The sequence below is a fragment of the Teleopsis dalmanni genome, chromosome 1 (genome assembly GCF_002237135.1).
Source record: "Teleopsis dalmanni isolate 2A chromosome 1, ASM223713v2, whole genome shotgun sequence".
Classification (NCBI taxonomy): domain Eukaryota; kingdom Metazoa; phylum Arthropoda; class Insecta; order Diptera; family Diopsidae; genus Teleopsis; species Teleopsis dalmanni.
Genome location: NC_051846.1, coordinates 78,189,495 through 78,196,344, shown reverse-complemented (window position 1 = coordinate 78,196,344; position 6,850 = coordinate 78,189,495).

Below are 6,850 nucleotides of genomic sequence, written 5' to 3'. Positions count from 1 at the left end.
TTGTGACCGAAAGGTTTTCGGAAGTTCTCATTTAAAATTCGCGCGCTGTATATTTTTCGATATTTTAAGTTTATGTAGTTTGGCAGCACTGTCCTTAATTACTATGCCAAAAATGAGCGCGATCTGTCAGACAGTTCGTTTACGACAGCTGTTGAAACCAGTTCACCTCAGTAGTGCGTTGCGAAAAAAACAATGGAAAAAAATATTGAACAAAGAGTTTGCATCAAATTTTGTGTTTCGAACGAAATTTCGTGTGCAGAATCGTTGCGAATGCTACAAAAGGCTTATGGGAAATCAGTTTTATCGAAAACTCAAGTTTATGAGTGGTACAAAGCCTTTCAGGACGGTCGTACGACCGTCGAAGACATGCCGCGTTCTGGACGACCTTCGGCCTCTACCACCGACGAAAACATTGAAAAGGCAAAGGAAATCGTGTTCCAAAATCCTCATGTGAGTGTTAGAGAGATAGCACGAGAGCTAGGCATCGGTCGTGAGAGCTATCCGCCGTAAACGGCCTCAATTGTGGAAGGATAATTCATGGATTTTTCATGACGATAATGCTCCCTCGCACCGAGCCAACATTATCAACGATTTTAAGGCCAAAAATTCAATAAATACCATCGAACAGCCACCGTATTCACCTGATCTTGCACCGTGTGACTTTTTCCTGTTTCCCAAACTCAAATTACCACTCAGAGGAACGCGTTTTGAATCCATATAAGACGTAAAACAGAATTCGCAGAGGGAACTCAAAGCCATACCGGAAAGCGCCTATAAAAAATGTTTTGATGATTGGAAGAAACGTTGGCATTTGTGTATCGCTTCTAATGGAGCATATTTTGAAGGAGATAAAATAAATATTGATGAAGATTAAGAATTTTGCGTTTTATTTAAAATTTCCGGAAACTTTTCGGTCACAATGTATATGAGTATTTATCTGTGCCGAGCAAACTTGAAGTGGTTTGAAGTCTCATTGTTTTCTCTACTAAACCTATAAATTTCATTAAAGTTCCCAGTTTACAATACTCTGTAATGATTCTTAAGGTGTTTTTATTTAGTTTTAGGTTGAAAGATAGTAATAGTCCTATAAATTACTCTAGCAATTGTTCCAATTAAATAATAAATTAAATAAAAGTTAAATTTAATGAATAAATTAGCGTTTCAAATTTTCAGAGTGTACTGAATATATAGGTATGGTTGTTATTTAAAAGACCTTAGTTATATATTGTTATGTCAATAAAAATAAACCTGCAATAAGAATAATAAAGTAATTGACTTCAATTTATATGTAGCTTTTCTAAAAACATGTTATTTTTGGTTATATTTCTAATAAGATTTCAAAAATCGTTCAGAAGTTTACTATAAAAAAACTGTCAGTATTGTCGCTCGTATAGGGATCTGATCTTCGTTTTCTACCAGCATAAAACTTTCACAACAGTTTTCAGTGCTATCCTGTCTTTTTATTTATATCTTTTTCTACTTAGAGAGAATTTTATAAAGTATCTCAATATAACCAATTTATTAACAAAATACTTACTCTATTTTTAAAACAAATAGACCCTAAATATATATATATATGTATATATATATATATATATGATTTTTGAAATAATTTAGTAAATAGACACATACTTGGGTATATGTGTCTGTTGCCGAGGAGTAAATATGAGGCTGTATTCACTCATTCTATTGATTGGATTATTATTGTAATTAATCTTTCTTAAACAGGCTATCTTGATTATACAGTGGACGCAAATTTCGATTTATTCGAATTAGCATGTCTAGAAATTAGAACCTAATTAGAACCTCGTGTATTAAATGATATGAAATTATAATTTCGGTGATCAGTAAAATAATACTGAAAATAGGGAATCACCGTAATCGTTATTTTTTTTCTTCTGCTGCAGTATAAACACTACTGTGTGTTTTATTGTTATGAGAAAAAAGTGTTCGTAAATTAAAACTACTCGAAAATCAAAGTGGTTCTAACTTGAGAGCTATTATATTATTATAGAATAGACGTATTACATGTATTCACAATTATGATTATTTTTTTTTAATATATTTTGTTTAAAATACTAAAGTAAGGATATCGATAAATTTTCTCTTCTTTTCTTAAACTCTTCAGAGCGGTGATAATGATGTTTACGTATGTTGTTGAATAGTTTAGGTGTTCTTACGTTTATGTACTTGATAATAGGAACACTGCGACCATCTTTAGTGCTGCAACAGACCCTAACCGAACAGAAGACATTCCGCGTTCCAGATGAAAGCCAGAATGTTGGCTGTTGAGGACCTCCTAATGTCAGAAGGGGAGAGTAGTTCTCGATCCAGTGACCTCCACATGGCTCAGATCAAGGCTGGACAGAGAATGTGACTCGAAGTCTCGTCTGCTTCTAAGCAGAGTCGACAATCTATCTCTTCGGACAGATCCATTTTGTTAAGATGCTACCGACTTCTCTCGGCTGAAAACCATTTATCAATCAGAGACCTAGTTGTAGACCAACTTAATCCACAATCCTGACCTGTACTTGATGGCAGTTTAAATAGAAAGATCTCTATGACTAGATCTCTATATTAATAATAAAACAATAATATACATTAAAACCACTACTAAATTCTGCACAAGAATAATTATTGTGCCTTCTCCCCTTAACGGCGACCCTGTTTTATTACACCAATATTTTGTAAATTATTTACCTTTTTAATATTATTTGTTTTTTTTGGTTCTTATTTACACTTCTACAGTATTTATTATCATTTGTTGTTTAGAGCTTTAAATTGGAAATATTGCCATATGTGTTGTGTACATTTTGATAAGCTTTACATGACTTTGCTTTATGCCAGAACACATTTTTATTTTTATGAATTTAGAGCAAATAAATTTTGTGCCATGAAAGCTTTTAATTTATATTAAATTGCTAGACCTAATGCTAGTTTAGTACTAAGTACCGCAACCTTATCTAGAAAAGTTGATATACGCCAAGTGTGCTTTCATATATGAAACACGTGTATGCGTTCATTAAGTTTCGTACGATTGTTGGTGTGTGTTGTAATTTTTCCAAAGAAAGACAAACAAACTAAAGAAACAACAAAAAAGCAAAGCATTTGAACTCGTATGTGCAATAAATATTCATAATTTACACCGAATGTTCAATGTAAATTTGTACAACTTTCGTTTGAAATGAGCTCCTCATTTCGTTCTACTTTATAAAAACAAAAACACTTCTAGCGCTGTTTCTTTAGATAATAAATTATTCAGATGTTATGTTTACAAGGTTGACTCTGCACTTGTTGTTAGGCTTTATGTTGTTTTTATGCTTAATATGATTCAAGCAGCTGTCGATATTTGTTTTTTTTTCCTTTCCTTTACATACACTAGCATTGAATCGATCGATTCAAACAGACACATTTGATTTATGCATATGGTATATCATTTAAATATGGGAACTAATCGATTTATTTTGCTATTGAGGTTTTTAAATTTAATTTGTAGCTTTTAGAAAATAATTTGTACAATTGTTTAATTAAGCTGAAATGGTCATTTATTATTTCAAAAAAGGAATTGATTTAATCTTTTTAATACTTTTTGAATGTGTTTTGAGAGCCTATTGCCTTTGTATTATTTTTTGTTTGTTTTCTTTTTTTGTAAAATTGTGGCTTGTGAACTTCCTGTCTTTAGGTTATGATTTTCAAGTTCTTTGATTTTTTTTAACCTCAAACCGATAAATATGATGAAGAATCATAAAACGAGTACGTGACGTATGAGTAACATTTTTAAATTTGTACGCAGTTCTGTGTGTATTAAAAAATTAATTTTTTTTTGCGTTTTCTTAATAAATTAATTTTTAACAATTAGTTTATATTATATATATGTAAATATAAATAATAAATACAATAATATAATATATATATGTATATAGATATATATGTATAACATATATATATATTATAATATTTATTATATATATATTTTATATCCATATATATGTAAGAAAAAAGAAAAAAAAAACTTTTTCGAAAATTAAGGCATATTAAAATATCTACAACGTTTTTCGTGTAATTTTTTAAATTTTTGTATTATAAATTTTTTGTAATATTATTTATTAAAATGAGAGGGATTAGTCGAATTAGAGTGTTTCTCCAAGTCCTATTTCTTTAATGAAAGACAAAGTACAACCTATCTTTCCTAGTCTTGAATCCTTAAGATCCTTGACATACCCTTCTATGTGTTTCTTAAGCTTGTGCATCAGTTCCTCTCTCTTTTCTACAGTATGTGCACTCTGAGTTGGATTGAATTTCTAACTTCGATAGGTTATTATTCTACAGTGATCGGTCAATAATCTGGTAATAATTAGATAATTTTTAATTGTGCTATGCCATCTTTGAAGCGTTTTAGGTTGTAAGTCCCTTTAAGCATTTTAGATTGCGAAAAACTTGGTAGCCTTTCCCAATACAGTTCACTTTTTTTTTTTTGCTCTACGCCGTTCATAAAAATGGATAGAGTTCCTTTGTCTAGACTACAGAATCGCGTATATTGCGTATATTTTCGTTTGAAAGATGGTGTATTATTTCTCAGTGCTTCCCAGTGTCTTTTGTCTGGTCCATAAAGAGCAGCTCCTGTCTGTATACCATGTTAACATGTTTCCTTTTATTATTTGGATTTTGGGCAAGCCTTCCCAATTCTTTTTGTTCCCAAGTTCGGTTTTGAAGTTTTTTGTAAAGTTATGCTTTACAATCATCCTGTCCGTTGGCGTTTCACTTTCCGAGATAATCTCTGTAATAACTTTACCTAAAAAAAATTAATTAATAATTAATTATATCTTTTAAAAAATTAAAAAGGGTTCAAATTGTTTTAATAATAAAGAAAATTTCATTAAAGTTTAATATTTAATTAAATTAATACGACCTCCTAAATTGCACATTTTACTTATATTATACTTTATATTTATGAGTAACATAATTTTTTACAGCTTCCATGGTAGAATTTAAAATGTGTAATCTTTTAAGTATTTGAATATGTCAAAAAATTTACAAAAAGTTGTTAATTCTATAAAAATTAGTTTATTAAATTCATCATTTTAAATTTTAAATACATATAATATATAATTATAATATAATTAATATTTTAATTAATTAATAAATAATTAATTAATATAAATAAAAGCAAATAATATAGGTGTATTTTTCTGAAAGCACATTAGAGTTAAAGCCTATATCATTATAAATGTCATTTATTATAATAAATATGAATTGTGATAAACCCCATGTAATTCTTGTTGTGATAGGATGATAGATTTATTGCAATTGAAACGTGTGGATGTTAATATATAACCCATTGGATATCGACTTTATTAGTATGTGTATAGAATGAATAAATCAAAATAAGATATTTCGTTGATAATAATAAATTCAAACGACCTTCAAAATAGAGTTTATCCAATATTATTATAAGTTATTGCTAGCTTCAACATATTATAAGGGTGCAATTGGTTGTTGTTAAAACAAATTTTAAGAAATGATTAATAAAAGATGTTTCTTTTTTTATGAAACAATGGACGTAATCAAAATTTAATCGTAAAAAACCTGTCTTGAAAGTTGTTTGTTTATTTATAAAAGAACTTGTTCTTAATTTAAACTGTGAACATTTTTACTTAGGTTAAATTTTTATTTCAAATTTTGATGAACAAAAAAGAAAGTTCAATGGTTTTTTTTTTATTGTTTTTAAGTGTGGATTAAAAGTTTATTTCATAAAAATATCTGTCAACATCTTTAACTAAATTAATAACGTCATATATTGGATTTATATTAGTAACTAAGCCAATAATTACACTACTACATTTCACTCAAGCTTCCAGTCAATGCTGAAGTTAGCTCATTTATACATACGTTATTTAATTTTATAAGTAAAGAGAGAAACTACTAGCTAACAGTACCCAAAACTAGCAAATACAATTTTTAAATGCTTAGATATTTCTAACGAAAACAAGAATAAAGATAATCTCAATAGAGAGGTTTTTCGAACATTAGTGAACTACAACAACAAGAATTTTTATTATATTATTTTAATTAATTAAATTTTTGGCTCACCATACAAATGTTACGATAATCTTTATATTCGAAAACTAGGAACTTAACATTTTAAGAAAACTACAAACAGCAATGCATTAAGTTTTTATTTATTGTTTAATTTTTCTTCTGGGGTTCGTCTGCTCTAACATTACCATTAATATATATTTTAAAATCTCTAGTAAAACAATAAAAAAAATATATATGAAAAAGGTATTTGTTAACTTATTTTATTTTTAATGGATTTAAACATTTTCTCCCTATTATCTCTTTTCTATTAAAAATCTAGGTAAATAGCCAAAATAATAAAGATATTTGAAAAGCATTAAATTTTTATATTTGTATCTTAGCTGACTGCACATAGCTATTTCTAACACCACCCATCTTCGGTAGTGTTTGGAAATATTTCTTATATTTAATTATTGATTTATAAATGAAACTATATTATGAAGAAATTATTTTTTCTTTCATTATTTTTGATCGCAAAACTATTCGCACAATAAAGTTCAGCATTTTTATTGATTTACTTGGTATATGTAATTGATAATTTATAATACCCATTGCGATTAGTATGATTATAATTTATAACTTCGAATATTTTTCTATATATATTTTGTAAACAAGTCACCTTCAGAATAAACATAATAAAACATTTGCAAGGCATTAATAAATGCACCTATAATGTTAAGGCTGAGAATACTAAGCAAATACAACATTTTACGTATTCATGTATGACATCAGGTTCTTAGGTCACCCCATCTACTTGTACTTGTCTGGCTAT